This window comes from Ovis canadensis, chromosome 8, assembly GCF_042477335.2.
Source record: "Ovis canadensis isolate MfBH-ARS-UI-01 breed Bighorn chromosome 8, ARS-UI_OviCan_v2, whole genome shotgun sequence".
NCBI lineage: Eukaryota > Metazoa > Chordata > Mammalia > Artiodactyla > Bovidae > Ovis > Ovis canadensis.
Genome location: NC_091252.1, coordinates 88,156,536 through 88,173,178, shown reverse-complemented (window position 1 = coordinate 88,173,178; position 16,643 = coordinate 88,156,536). Strand labels below are relative to the sequence as shown.

The following is a 16,643-nucleotide window of genomic DNA, read 5'->3' as shown; positions in this document are numbered from 1 at the left end:
CCAAGTAGACCTCTTAATGGGAGACACTAAAAAGGAATCATTTATCCAAAATGTATCTGACAGTCTCTAGCCTCCACAGATGTTGAGTCAATCTATTATTACTACTAAGCTGTACCTCATCACCTGAGTAATCGACTCAAGGGCCTCAACTTGTTGACTAGGTTCTAAGATGTCACAAATGTCTTTCTATTTTCCTAATATTAAAGTTTTAAAAGAGTTGAAAATAGTCTTCCCTCAAAGATTTACCAGCTGTGGTTCCCCCTAACTAATTAAAGGAGCAGAGAGACTCCAGCTTTTTTGGCAGAGATTCTTTGAGGCTTGGTTCAGCATCTTAACCTAGAAAACACCAGGCTGTAGTACCAAAATGCATCAGCAGAAACAAATATTTTAAAGGAAAAAAATGAACACAAGGGGCCATATTTTCAAAAACTCTTAATCTCTCCAAAATAGAACAGAAAGCAACAACTCTTAGATTTGTATAAAAGAAATAATTATTTTGGTAAAAATCTAATTATTTTTAATATTAAAGACATGAGAAGGAAAATTCTTTGTAACAGATCACCTGTCCTCTGATTCCAAAACAAATGAATAACTGATGTCAGAATTTTGCTCTGTTTTGTTCTATCAAGGAGTTTGGACAAATGTTCACTGGTGGGTTTTTATGCATAGCTTTTATTCTTGTAGATCTAGATTAGATATGTTACATGATATTAAAAATATAATGATGCCACAGACCCTTCCTTATTTGTTCAGTATCAAAATAAGCATTTCTCAGAACTCCTGGAATGAGTAACAATCATAAAGATTATTATCACTATCATACACTGAGCACTCACCATGTGCTTAAACACTTTAAATACACTTTACATGCATGCATTTTACAACTAATTTAGTCCTCACAATAACCTTGTAAGGTAAATGCCAGAAAATTGCTCCTTTAGAAAGATTCATGACCTGGTCCAAGACCATTCTCTATTAAGTATGATCCAAGATCCAAGCTTCTAAATGAAGCTTGTGTTTTTTCCCCAGTTACCAGAGTTTCAAAATTGTATCCCACACAGTTGACAAATTTAAGGACATCTACAAGTAAAATGGGCTTCCCTGGTGGTTCAGCAGTAAAGAATCCACCTGCCAATGCAGGAGACACAGGTTCAATCTCTGGATCAGGAAGATCCCCTGGTGAAGGAAATGGCAACCCACTCCAGTATTCTTGCTTGGGAAATCCCATGGACAGAGGAGCCTGGCGGGCTACAGTCCATGGGGTTGCAAAAGAGTCAGACATCACCTAGTGACTAAACAAACCAAACAAAAAAGAAATAAAACAGGTCAAGTGAGAGTAACCATTGCATTTGGCCAGTTGCTGTCCTTGGTCAATTCTTTTCATCACTAGATGTGCTAATGTGAGTATAATATCTGAATTAAGGAAGCGAAACACACCCTACTCTCAGCTCATCAGAGCATACCTGGACTATCACACGCAGTGCTGGATGCTGCAGAGACAAGCAAAACAAACCCATTCAGACTAATGAGGATGGGGAGGAGATGTGAAATCAGGTCACACGGAGAACCACTGAGGAACTAAGAGCGGTTAGCCAAAGAGAAAAAAAAGACAGAGGAAACATGAGTGTCACCTTCACATGGGCTCTACCTTATAAAATGGCATTGTGGTCTGAATGTCTGTGACCCCCCGCCCCCAAATCCATATGTTGACATCTAATCCCCAGTGTGATGGTTTTCACACTTTGAATACCATCCCAAAGGTATGAGCCTTTGGGAGGTCATTAGATCATGAGGGTAGAGCCTTTACGAATGGGATTAGTGCCCTTCTATACAGAGGCCAGGGTGCCATTTGCTCTCTCCACTCTGTAAGGGTATGAGAAGACAGCTGTCTACAAGCCAGAAAGCAGGCACTCATCAGACACCAGATCTTCTGGTAAGCTTGGAGTTCTCGAGCTCCAAAACTGTGAGAAATGTCTGCTGCTTAAGCCATAAAATCTGTGATATTTCTATTCTGGCACACTAAACAGACCAGGAGCTGACTGTGGCTCAGATCATGAACTCCTTATTACCAAATTCAGACTTAAATTGAAGAAAGTAGGGGAAACCGCTAGACCAGTCAGGTATGACCTATATCAAATCCCTTATGATTATACAGTAGAAGTGAGAAATAGACTTAAGGGCCTAGATCTGATAGATAGAGTGCCTGATGAACTATGGAATGAGGTTTGTGACACTGTACAGGAGACAGGGCTCAAGACCATACTCGTGGAAAAGAAATGCAAAAAAGGAAAATGGCTGTCTGGAGAAGCCTTACAAACAGCTGTGAAAAGAAGAGAAGCGAAAAGCAAAGGAGAAAAGGAAAGATATAAGCATCTGAATGCAGAGATCCAAAGAATCGCAAGAAGAGATAAGAAAGCCTTCTTCAGCGATCAATGCAAAGAAATAGAGGAAAACAACAGAATGGGAAAGACTAGAGATCTCTTCAAGAAAAGTAGAGATATCAAGGGAACATTTCATGCAAAGATGGGCTCGATAAAGGACAGAAATGGTATGCACCTAACAGAAGCAGAAGAAATTAAGAAGAGATGGCAAGAATACACAGAAGAACTGTACAAAAAGGATCTGCACAACCCAGATAATCATGATGGTGTGATCACTCATCTAGAGCCAGACATCTTGGAATGTGAAGTCAAGTGGGCCTTAGAAAGCATCACTACGAACAACGCTAGTCGAGGTGATGGAATTCCAGTTGAGCTATTTCAAATCCTGAAAGATGATGCTGTGAAAGTGCTTCACTCAATATGCCAGCACATTTGGAAAACTCAGCAGTGGCCACAGGACTGGAAAAGGTCAGTTTTCATTCCAATCCCAAAGAAAGGCAATGCCAAAGAATGCTCAAACTACCGCACAATTACACTCATCTCACACGCTAGTAAGTACTGCTCAAAATTCTCCAAGCTAGGCTTCAGCAATACATCAACAGTGAACTTCCTGATGTTCAAGCTGGTTTTAGAAAAGGCAGAGGAACCAGAGATCAAATTGTCAACATCTGCTGGATCATCAAAAAAGCAAGAGAGTTTCAGAAAAACATCTATTTCTGCTTTCTTGACTATGCCAAAGCCTTTGACTGTGTGGATCACAATAAACTATGGAAAATTCTGAAAGAGATGGGAATACCAGACCACCTGACCTGCCTCTTGAGAAATCTGTATGCAGGCCAGGAAGCAACAGTTAGAACTTGACATGGAACAACAGACTGGTTCCAAATAGGAAAAGGAGTATATCAAGGCTGTATACTGTCACCCTGTTTATTTAACTTCTATGCAGAGTACATCATGAGAAACACTGGACTGGAAGAAGCACAAGCTGGAATCAACATTTCTGGGAGAAATATCAATCACCTCAGATATGCAGATGACAGCACCCTTATGGCAGAAAGTGAAGAGGAACTAAAAAGCCTCTTGATGAAAGTGAAAGAAGAGAGTGAAAAAGTTGGCTTAAAGCTCAACATTCAGAAAACGAAGATCATGGCATCTGGTCCCATCACTTCATGGCAAATAGATGGGGAAACAGTGGAAACAGTGTCAGACTTTATTTTCTGGGCTCCAAAATCACTGCAGATGGTGACTGCAGCCATGAAATTAAAAGACGCTTACTCCTTGGAAAAAAGGTTATGACCAACCTAGATAGTATATTCAAAAGCAGAGATATTACTTTGCTGACTAAGGTCCGTCTAGTCAAGGCTATGGTTGTTCCAGTAGTCATGTATGGATATGAGAGTTGGACTGTGAAGAAGGCTGAGTGCTGAAGAATTGATGCTTTGAACTGTGGTGTTGGAGAAGACTCTTGAGAGTCCCTTGGACTGCAAGGAGATCCAACCAGTCCATTCTGAAGGAGATCAGCCCTGGGATTTCTTTGGAAGAAATGATGCTAAAGCTGAAACTCCAGTACTTTGGCTACCTCATGCGAAGAGTTGACTCATTGGAAAAGACTTTGATGCTGGAAGGGATTGAGGGTAGGCGGAGAAGGTGACGACAGAGGATGAGATGGCTGGATGGCATCACGGAGTCGATGGATGCGAGTCTGAGTGAACTCAGGAGATGGTGATGGACAGGGAGGCCTGGCGTGCTGCGATTCATGGGGTTGCAAAGAGTCGGACACGACTGAGTGACTGAACTGAACTGAACTGAACTGAACCCGACTAAGAGAGATGGGTTCAACTTGCTCTTTATGAATCCAAAGAGTAAAATAGAAGAAATATGTGGAAATCATGAGAAGCCAGAGCTCACTACAAAGACTCAACGCTGACAACAAAGATGGAATCTGCTACCACAGGGAAGGATGTGCTGGGTCACTGAAGGTTTCCAAGAAAAGGCTAGACAAAGACTTTACAGGGGTGTTACCAAAGGCATTCAGTTACCCAGTATTTGTACTAGGTGACTTTCAATGTACTTTTTCTCCTGAGAGTGTAGGACTCCATGATCTCCCTGTTAGAATGTAAGACCAGTGGCCTTGGATGAAAAACAGGAAAGGAAGATCAAAAGCAAAGAATTCCTAGGGATTCATATTTCTCAGAAATTTTGAGGTCAGACTTTTGAGAGGATGATGCTGATTGTAATTTACCTACTTTGGGTGGCAACTAGGGTGAAAAAAATGCTTTGTTCTTCAATATTAGGCAGTATATGTGTATAACTCAAATACTCTTTGACTCCCTCTCTATAATTTTAAAAAGAGAGAGAGAGAATGTAAACAGATGTAAACAATATAATCTTTTAATATCAGGTCTACATGGAAAGATAAAGGCAAGTGATCTGAACAAAGAAGAAATAATTAAAGGTGATTTTGTTCACCCTAAGACCAAACAAAGTTACCTAAGTAATCAAGTTATGACTAGACACACGCATTTTACTTTTTAAAAATGAAGTTGATGCTTTCTGTTATCATTGCAATTTATCTTTATTTTAAAATATTTCCAAGATAAAGACCAGTAGACACAAGGTAAATTAAGCAAAACAAAACACAGTATTGTCCCCACTTTAAAAGGTCCCAGCAGTCATACTACAGACAAATCTGTTTTCTAGAATAATTTTAAACTCAATTCAGGTTCTAAAAGTGACAGTTGTTAAAAACTGCTTATCAAAATATTCATTTTGTGAACATTTGTTCAATATGCCAGCAAATTTGGAAAACTCAGCAGTGGCCACAGGACTGGAAAAGGTCCGTTTTCATTCCAATCTCAAAGAAAGGCAAAGCCAGAGAATGCTCAAACTACCACACAATTGCACTCATCTCACACGCTAGTAAAGTAATGCTCAAAATTCTCCAAGCCAGGCTTCAGCAATACATGAACTGTGAAATTCCAGATGTTCAAGCTGGTTTTAGAAAAGGCAGAGGAACCAGAGATCAAATTGTCAACATCTGCTGGATCATCAAAAAAGCAAGAAAGCTCTACAAAAACATCCATTTCTGCTTTATTGACTGTGCCAAAGCCTTTGACTGTGTGGGTCACAATAAACTATGGAAAATTCTGAAAGAGATGGGAATACCAGACCACCTGACCTGCCTCTTGAGAAACCTATATGCAGGCCAGGAAGCAACAGTTAGAACTGGACATGGAACAACAGACTGGTTTCAAATAGGGAAAGGAGTACGTCAAGGCTGTATATTGTCAACCCGCTTATTTAACTTATACGCAGAGTACATCATGAGAAACGCTGGACTGGAAGAAGCACAAGCTGGAATCAAGATTGCCAGGAGAAATATCAATCACCTCAGATATGCAGATGACAGCACCCTTATGGCAGAAAGTGAAGAGGAACTAAAAAGCCTCTTGATGAAAGTGAAAGAGGAGAGTGAAAAAGTTGGCTTAAAGCTCAACATTCAGAAAACGAAGATTATGGCATCTGGCCCCATCACTTCATGGGAAATATAGATGGGGAAACAGTGGAAACAGTGTCAGACTTTATTTTTCTGGGCTCCAAAATCACTGCAGATGGTGACTGCAGCCATGAAATTAAAAGTCGCTTGCTTCTTGGAAGAAAAGTTATGACCAACCTAGATAGTATATTCAAAAGCAGAGACATTCAAAGGTCCATCTAGTCAAGGCTATGGTTTTTCCTGTGGTCATGTATGGATGTGAGACTTGGACTGTGAAGAAAGCTGAGCACTGAAGAATTGATGCTTTTGAACCGTGGTGTTGGAGAAGACTCTTGAGAGTCCCTTGGACTGCAAGGAGATCCAACCTGTCCATTCTGAAGGAGATCAGCTAAAGCTGAAACTCCAGTACTTTGGGTACCTCATGTGAAGAGTTGACTCATTGGAAAAGACTCTGATGCTGGGAGGGATTGGGGGCAGGAGGAGAAGGGGATGACAGTGGATGAGATGGCTGGATGTCATCACTGACTTGATGAACATGAGTTTGAGTGAACTCTGGGAGTTGGTGATGGACAGGGAGGCCTGGCGTGCTGCGATTCATGGGGTCGCAGAGTTGGACACGACTAGTGACTGAACTGAACTGAACTGAACAATATATATTCACAGATGATGTGATGCTAAACAAAGACAAATTATGTTATCCTCCATGACGTTTTTGGCTTGGAGGGAGAAAGACATGAATGAAAAGTTCTGTTCTTTGTGGAATGAATGAATGAACTGCCCAAAACACAATGGAAGAGAGGAAGTGAAGCTAAGAATAGGAGACAAAGAAGGTATCTTTAGGGGACAATGTTACATTTGGGCCAATACATGAGATTTCCTCATGTAGAAGAGAAATTGGAGAAATTGGAGAGAATTTGGAGAAATTTAGAAGTACGCTCTTCAGATGGTTTAGGTATAGCACTATCACAGCAGTGAGCTGAACCACCACACTTCTTTGAGTCTCAAATCTTTGATTCACATTGTTGAACACAAGTCAAAAATGACCACAGACTTGGAATGCAGAACAATTAAACACAACTGGAGAGGTGGAAATGAGAGCTGAATATTTATAAAATTATCAAAGAGTCAAATATGGTAAGGTAGATTCAGTTAGCACTGACAAATATTTTCTTAAATCTACCCCTAGATGCTCTATACTTTTCAAATGCCAAAGGCTCTATCAGATGTACAAACAGAGCAAAATTAGGAAGCTGTACATATTGTGTGCCTGACTACAAAGATAGGATCCCAGGGCACAACTCAAAGAGGAAAGCAACCATATGTACTTGGAAGCAGTAATGGTCATCTTAGCTGTGACATGCCAGTGATAATAATGCATATTTACAGTAGTTCAAAAAATTTCAAACTGGAATTGAGTGCAAAAGGTGAAAAAATGGACAAATTTCCAGTTCTATTTTAACCTAGGTTAAATGAGAACTGCAGATCACAACCAATAATTACAACCTGTGTCACTATGGAATATACATCCAGTTCCTAGTTAAGCACAGTGACAGGGCAGATGAGTGGCACGCATAACTGAAATCCAAATAAAGTTAAAAAACTCGTTCTATGTTCCCTACCAAGGGTTTTCCCAGACAACATAGATTAATAAGTATTTTACTTAAGCTCATTTTCCTTTGTCTAAATTATTTCAACCATTTTGGTATTTTAACAAATGTTCATAAAGCAGAGAGAAAAAAAAAACCAACTAGCTTAGATCATGCAAATATTAAACAAACTCCTTAACAGTTGAGATGTTTATTTGTAACAGACAGCACTTTGGCTTGTAGCATCATATAAGCAGATGTATTCAGCACCCCAAAATGTCATTTCCCAGAATGACTGAGCAAAATATTTAGCAGTGCAATACAGACGTCATGTAACAGATTTGCTAGTGGACAAACATTATTAGATCTCAAGTTGTGTCATTGATTAGACAAGAGTTATATCACAGAAAATTTCTTTACATTCCTTTAAAAATTTTTTTAACTTGCAAAATTCAAGGATTACCTTCAGGCTTGAGATACAAACTCTCTCATCCAGCAAGCCCACTATACATATGAAATGCCACCACTTTGAATTGCATGCCCTTGGGTTAAGCCTTTCTTTAATATCTTTGTTGCACTGTTGTTAAGGATTTCGAAGTCAAGTATAACACTTTCACTTAGCAGTACTTAATGTGAATTTGAGTGATTCTAATCCACAAGGAAGCATTAATTGAAGAGAATTTACTAAACTAACAAGCACAGATCATTGGAATGAAAATGAAAGGGAGAGAGATGACGCCCAGGGCACTCTCTAAGATCCCTAAGGAATTTAAGACTGCCTGGGCTTGGGGAAGTTCATGGTTAGGCACTATAGGGGTGAAGTCTGGCAGGGAGAAAGTGTCTGAAGACATATTCACTGCTTAAACGATTACACCCTGGCCCTAAAATAAAAATGTCTGTCCTAATGTGCCCAACTAGGAGTTTTGAAAGGCTTACTTCTAATACTTTAGAGTTGACTCAATCATCCTTTTTCTCTCATTCTTTAAACTCTTTGGCTTGGCCATTATATCTTAGAAAAATGAAAGCTATCTGAATATTCATTACTTAATTGAATTTATTAGGTCATTTGCTTCTAATGCATTCTGCTTTTTAAATTTTCTTTTCCTGAAATGATCTCTTTTCTCCTTAATACCTTCTGCCTCTACAAAAAGCTACTATAACTTCAATAAAGCTATTTCTCCCATTTCCCAAGACTACTTTAATGTATTATTAAATATTTCAAGCATTTGCATAATCACCTTTCTTTTGTTTCTCAATAATTCCACATTATTTATGAGGTATTAAAAAGCCAGACGGAGAAACACGCTAAAAGCTTTCTAACTCAACATGTTGAAGAAAACAGAAGTGGTGATTAGTTAAGAATTAAATAACAATAATAACTAATGAAACTTCAGCCAGAGAAACTCCCCTGCATCAATTTGAATGCTTTCCTTTCAAATACCAGAAATGAAGCCTGTAAAGTAGGCACTGTTAGAGTCCCCACTTAACAGAAGAAAGACATTTACAGTAACTTTCATGCCCCAAAGTCATACCAAGGGCATCACAGAGATTTCAACCCAGGTGAATTATGCAATTACAGATTATTATTATCATAGCCTCTAAGTGTATCATTGATATATCACCATCAATGATACACTTCAGTTCGGTTCAGTCACTTAGTCATGTCCGACTCTTTGTGATCCCATGGACTGCAACAGACCAGGCTTCCCCGTCAATCACCAACTCCCATGAACAGTATGAAAAGGCAAAAAGATGATACACATAGAGGCTAGGGATTACCTAGATCATTTAAAGCTACTTAATAATCTTTCTCTTCCTCTTTTAGTATCCAGCATATCACCCCTACCTGTATTTCCTCACATATCTAACAATGGGGAGAGATATCAGAAGAGACCAACGCCCAGGCACTCCCTTGGTTTCCACTGCTCAACTGTGGGACTTAGAAAGATGCACGCCAACAATGGGAGCAGCCCACTTTGCCTCCATTGACTGTCTGAGCTGGACGGTGACTTCTGTTACTCCCCTTCTCTCTGTCTTCACTGCCACCACCCTAGCTCACACCTTTCTCCCTTTTTGCCTAAATTGATGCTGCAGCTTCTAAACTGTCTCCTTGCCTACCTTCAATCTCCCTTCCAATCAAATCAACTGTCAGTTAATTAATCTCCCTTACGCACATACTATATCCTCTTATTGTCCATCGAAAGCTCTCAAAACCTCAAGAGTGGTTTAACTGTTCTCTGAAAACTCTCGGCAATTCTAAGCAGGTATCAGAGGAGTGTGGTTGGGCTTCTGGTGTCCCATTCCCCCCATGTGTGTAAAGCAGTTGCTTATATACATGTATGTATGTGTGTGTATGTATATATATATATATATATATATATATATATATATATATATATATATGAGAAATAACTTATTTTTAAAAGAGTTTACCGGTTGCATTTAAATTTAAAAAGCCACTAACCTATGGAATAAAACCAAACATTACACTGACTCATGTATTTCCACAAATAATCCTAAAGTGCTTTTCCAAGCTCTCTTTACAAATCCCCTCCACAAACTTTTATTTTTTTTAATGAAATAGGGTTGGGCCGTGCCACTTTTATAATACTTTCCAATATCACCACCATGAGCAATTTCTACTCCTCTTACATTGGCCACCAAATCCCAAGTAAAAGCTCATTTCCTCCATAGTCAATCTTGGACCCCACCCCAGCCTACTGGCTCTAGCTCCTTCCTTCTTATAGCTTTTCTTTCCTTTGTCATTCACTGGATAAGCATCATGTTTTAATTCTGTGTTTGATTACACCTGAGTTCCCCCTCCCTGGCTATGGCTTTGAATTTCTTTCTAGGTAGGAAGCTGGAGCAGCAGCAGGACTCATCTCATTTATTTCCCTTTCTCATGAAACACTGCCCCACACTGCCTGATATCTAAGGTTTAAAACATATATGACATGTTTCATATATCATATCCATTTTTTAAGATACTTCTTTAGGGAGGCAATGAGGTTAGAGCTGAAAAGCAAAGTAGATAAATCTACTGTTACAGTTGGAAACATCATTACGGTAATGATGTTACTTAATAACTGATTAAGTAAGCAGAAAACCGATATGAATGGAATTGACCTCAAAAATACTATCAATCAACTTGATCTAATAGATATTTATAGAAGACTCCACCAAATAACAAATGAATACACATTATTCTCAAGCTCCAGTGGCATATTCACCAGGGCAGACCATATTCTGGGCCATAAAAAGTTCCTTAATTGTTATACCTTTACCAACTAGAGTATGGAGTTTATGTGTAGCTCCTTTTACCTTTAAATGTTATAACAACTGTGAAACCACTATTAGACATATTGGAATTAATGAAGTAAATGAATGGCACATGGTGAGAGCCAGGTTTCACACTGTTGGAGTAAGAAATGGAAGGTAAGAGAAGTTTAGAACGATTCATGCTACAATTGATTAGAGTTGGAGGCATCAGTGTGTATTCAATGGTAAACTTAATAGATACAGATGTTAAGCTGTATAAAAAAAATAAATAAAATATTTATAAATAGGTGTATACACATGGGCTGGTATAACAACATGTATCTCCATACACTGTCAGCTTAGAGGCTCTAGAAATAACAATATTCCCAGGAACAGCAAGCAAGCTGAAGAATTGATGCTTTTGAACTGTGGTGTTGGAGAAGACTCTTGAGAGTCCCTTGGACTGCAAGGAGATCCAACCAGTCCATTCTGAAGGAGATCAGCCCTGGGATTTCTTTGGAAGGAACGATGCTAAAGCTGAAACTCCAGTACTTTGGCCACCTCATGCGAAGAGTTGACTCCTTGGAAAAGACTCTGATGCTGGGAGGGATTGGGGGCAGGAGGAGAAGGGGACAACAGAGGATGAGATGGCTGGATGGCATCACGGACTCGATGGACGTGAGTCTGAGTGAACTCCGGGAGTTGGTGATGGACAGGGAGGCCTGGCGTGCTGCGATTCATGGGGTCGCAAAGAGTCGGACACGACTGAGCGACTGAACTGAACTGAACAGCAAGTACATCTATTGCCCAGATCTTGGTTCCGAATAAGAGAACCATGTATCCATGGAAAAATGGCTTATTCTAGGTCTGGAGCAGGAAATATACAAAATGAATCTGAGCCATCTTGTAGTGACAGAAAAGGAAGAACTTGCTCAAAAAAAAAAAATTGCAAAATGATGTATATGTCAAAAGAATACTTCTTTTAACTCATAAACTTCCCAGTACCAAGGCTGGAACAATGTGAGAAGCAAAATAAATGAGTTGGATTACACCCCAAAACATAAACATCCATGAATCTACAACTAACATAAACACATGATTGAATAAATAAATTAATGAAGAACAGGTGACTCCATTAATGATAGTGCTCTCTTTTTAAGTTGTATCTTTAAAGCATAACTCACATTCTTTAAGTATGAGCTGCAGATAAGGACTTTCTTCCAAAGTAAAATGTATGGAAAAGGCGACGAAAATAATAATCTTACAGTATAGAAACCCGACAAATCCTGCCTCAAGGCAGATGATCAGTGTCAACATTAACCGCGATAACCCGTACTGATTGTGTGTGCCCTTGAAATGATGTGCTGGCAGTGGCATTTTACATCTGTGGTCTCCCTCCCCCAAAACTCATTAACCCCAGTCTAACCATGAGAAAAACATCAGACAAATCCAAATTGAGAGATATTCCACAAGCTATCTGACCAGTGATCCTCAAAAGGGGCAGGGTAATCAAAAACAAAGTCTCAGAAACTGTCACAACCAAGGACAGCCTAAGAAAGCATGAATACTAAATACAATATATCTTAAGGGGATCCCAGAACAGATGAAAAGTATTAGGTAATAACTTAGGAAATCTGAATAATTACAGACTTCAGTTAATGATAAAATATCAATATTGTTTCATTCATGGTGATAAAAGTACTATACAATAACACCAGACCTTAATCAAAGAGGAAACTCAGTGTGGAGCCTCTGCGCACTCCTTGTGCCATCTCTGCAGTCATTCTGTAAATTTAAAACTGATCTAAAGTGAAAAGTTTAGTTTTTAAAAGTCAAATGCAAAACCCTGAGCAAGAACAGTTTTTATATCATATGAAATTTAATTTTATACTTCCCCTTGATTGTCTGGAATAACTAGTCACTGCCATTCAGATTGCTATGTTGAAGGAGGACAGCTGTGTCATCTTACCCAAGAGCTTGAGTCAAAGTATAATTCTACATTCATGAGAGCACTGTGTACGGAGAAGACCATGGAGTTGATCAATAGGAAATTTTAAGGCTGTCAGATACACTGGCCTACAAAGATTATATCTTGGCTGTTTAAAAAGTTTTCAGGATGCAGAATAAGCTTTGTAATTGGGCACATAAATTTCACACTGTTGTAGTTTTTTATCTGTTTCTAAAATATACATAGGGCTTCCCCAGGTGGCTCAGATGGTAAACAGTCTGCCTGCAATGCAGGAGGCCCAGGATCAATCCTTGGGTTAGGAAGATGCCCTGGAGAAGGGAAGGGCAACCCACTCCAGTATTCTTGCCTGGAGAATTCCATGGACAGAGAAGCCTGGCAGGCTATAGTCCATGAGGTCGCAGAGAATCGTACACAACTGAGCCACTACACTTTCACTTTATATATATATATATACATATAAATATATGTGTGTATATATATATATATGTATGTGTGTATGTGTATATATATATATATATAGAGAGAGAGAGAGAGAGAGAGAGAGACATGAGAGAGAGGGAGTTGAGTTAGTTATGTTCAGTGTTAGCACAAGTTAAAATTTTAAGAGTCTCCTGTTAAAGACATATAACCATCACAACAAAGTAGCAAAGATGACTGAATTACAAACCACATGAAGGCAGAGACTGTGTCTGTCTTGTTTACCATTAGACATAATTATCTACTAGGCTTCAATAGACGTGTTGGTGGAACACATAAATGAGTCTTGGCATGACCTAGAATCACATTGAATATGTTAAAAGCACAAGTTTGATATGTTAAAACATCTTGGCCACCATCAGTTGTTGCAATTTTATTATCGCAGTCTTTAAAATAGCTCTTTCTAGTAAGGCAACTTACTTTCTATAATCAATTTAAGCAACAAAAGTCTCAGATAAATTGCTAAATAAAAGAAGTAAGTAGGGATCAGTCTAAGCTCATGACTTGATTCCTCTGTCTCCTTCCCACATTTTTTTTTTTTCATTATCTTATATAACTTTGGGATAACTCTGTTAGTAGTGGAGACAGGTTTATGTACATGACTCAGACAAGACTGGATAATTAGTTCAGTTTTCCTTGAAAGTAGTGAATTCCAACTTTTCCACCATACTACCGTCACCACCACAGTTAACAGCAATTGTCCCAAGTGCTGTGCACCAACTCATTTTGTCCTTCTCTTCCAGACCAGGGGCCTATCAACTTCTCAACAAACTGCAGTACTCAGGAGGAATCACAGTATCCCATGGCACTGTCTGCCAGCACCCAAATTCAAATAAACTGGCAAGTTCTACTAAAAGTAGGCTCCTTTGGGGTGATTAACTATTGTGAGTCAATTTCCTTGATGATTACACCTGTGTACAGATGAGCAGTGTTTCCTCCTGTGGGTGCAAAGAGCATATCCCACCCCCGCCTTTCCTTCTAAACTAGGACTCCACTTGTACCTGTTCTAATTATTTCATTTGCATAAGAGTAATCAGAGCCCACCATGGTGGTTAATCATGCTACCCCATCCCTGTCTTCACCCTTCTTCCCAGATCCCATAGAGCGAGCTTCTTCTCTGCTATGACAGTAAGGACTTAGCAGTGATGGAAGGGAGCAGCTGCAGCTCTACGATGGAAGAAAACTTAATTAATATGCTGTCAGCCCTGCCTGGTCATGCCTGCTCCATTGCAGAGCGTGTGCCCAGAAGTTTACAACAACACACGTTTCTGCCCTGTCGAGCTGGAGCTGTCTGCCTGAAAAGCACTTCACAAACACCAACTGCAGAAGTACACAGTGATTCTCCCCTGCAATTACCATGTATTTACATTTACAATCTGGAAAACAAAACCCATACATGCTATTGTTTTTACAAGGAATCCTCCTGCAAAGCAAGTGGGGAGAGAGTATGTCTTCCTCTTCACCAAATCATCTTGGAAAACGATAACTGGCTTTGACAATACTTGACAACTTATCAAATTTACTTTCATGAAATTGAACTTAAAAATGGATTGCATTTTTCCTGCTCTGACGTGCTGTAGAATTGGTTTCAAAATGTCCCTTTTGGACTCTGAAGCGACCAGAGAGGTAGCCCTCATATAGGAATTGCACTGTTTTGGGATTTTCCCAAAGGTCTAGGTAGGGAATGCCAAGAAAGGGAAGTCAATCAAGGTTGCCATATCTTTTGCTGCATGTCAAATCATGCTGCCTTACCCCAGCCACAAAACCAAGTGTATGAAGCAAGTCCCAATCACATGTGTTCTTGATGACATCCGTTTTGACTTAAAAGTATAATGTTCACCCATAAAACTACTGTGTATTTTAATAAAAATGCAGCTAATAAAACATTGTTTCTAGAGAGACAGATGTGGCAGGCTGTTCTATAAGAATCTGATTTATTAATAACAAAATTTATGGGGTGAGGAGAAAAGCAATACATATTTTTCTTGCCTGGCTTCATTTCCGTGTAATATCTTAGTGATGAGTCTCCTGCTGGCAGGCATTCTGCAGCCAAGAGGAATAAAGAAGACAGCAAGGTTTAGCCTGTGAAGCTCTTTGCTTTTCTCCCATTTCTTAGCAGGGCTGCTACTCAGACCTGCAGTTTTCCTTCTTCAACTTGTAAAAAGAAACAATTTGTCTCCCCACCTCCCCCATAGGTCTCCTCTGTCTCATGCCGATCTGTGCAGAGCTGGGTACAAGTAGAGTTCCCGTTGTCTTTAATTTGGTCGTGGAGAAGTCTTTCCAGCCTCGCTTGAGTCACCACCACCCAATTACATTCTCTTGGACAAGAAGTGCTTGCCAGTGGGACAGTCATCTTACAACAATCCTACGATTGGATCAACATACTAGTTCACCCTCACTGGTGATTTCACAAACCCTCCAGTGGCTGCGTGTCATATTTCCTGAGGCTAAAATGGGTCTATTCCTTTCTATAAACTCATTTGTGAACTCTATCACCTTAAATATATTGGAAATCTTTGATACACCCAACAGCCCAGAGCTGGGCAAATCAGGGGCTCAATAAATATATTGTTATCTCTTCTTGCTATTCTTTGGAACTCTGCATTCAAATGGGTATTTCTTTCCTTTCCTCTGCCTTTTGCTTCTCTCCTTTTCTCGGCTATTTTAAGGCCTCCTCAGACAATCATTTTGCCTTTTTGTATTTCTTTTTCTTGGGATGGTCTCAATCACTGCCTCCTGTACAATGTCATGAACCTCCATCCATAGTTCATCAGGCACTCTATCAGATCTAATCCGTTGAATCTATTTGTCACTTCCACTGTATAATCATAAGGAATTTGACTTAGGTCATACCTGAATGGTCCCTACTTTCTTCAATTTAAGTCTGAATTTGGCAATAAGGAGTTCATGATCTGAGCCATAGCTCAGCTCCTGGTCTTGTTTTTGCCGACTGTATAGAGTTTCTCCATCTTTGGCTGCAAAGAATATAATCAATCTGATTTCAGTATTGACCATCTGGTAATATCCATGTGTAGAGTCTACTATTGTGTTGTTGAAAGGGTATTTGCTATGACCAATGCATTCTTTTGGCAAAACTCTGTTAGCCTTTGCCCTGCTTCATCTGTACTCCAAGGCCAAATTTGCCTGTTACTCCAGGTATCTCTTGACTTTCTACTTTTGCATTCCAGTCCCTTATAATGAAAAGGACCTCTTTTGGGGGTATTAGTTCTAGGAGGTCTTTTAGGTCTTCATAGAACTGTTCAACTTCAGCTTCTTCAGCATTGCTGGTTGGGCATGGACTGGTGATGCCTTAGGAAGCATCACTACGAACAAAGCTAGTGGAGGTGATGGAATTCCAGTTCAGTTGAGCTGTTTCAAATCCTAAAATATGATGCTGTGAAAGTGCTGAACTCAATATGTCAGCAAATTTGGAAAACTCAGCAGTGGCCTGAGTTTCCAGGGCTGGAAAACATAAG

The 16,643-nt window shown here is 39.5% G+C and overlaps 1 protein-coding gene across 2 annotated transcripts in view; it reads right to left on the bottom strand.

The window, feature by feature from the left end:
- The window catches only part of ESR1 (estrogen receptor 1), a 401,644-nt gene that overhangs the window by 155,743 nt on the left and 229,258 nt on the right, over nt 1-16,643 (bottom strand). The gene's annotated exons all lie outside the window — the stretch shown is intronic.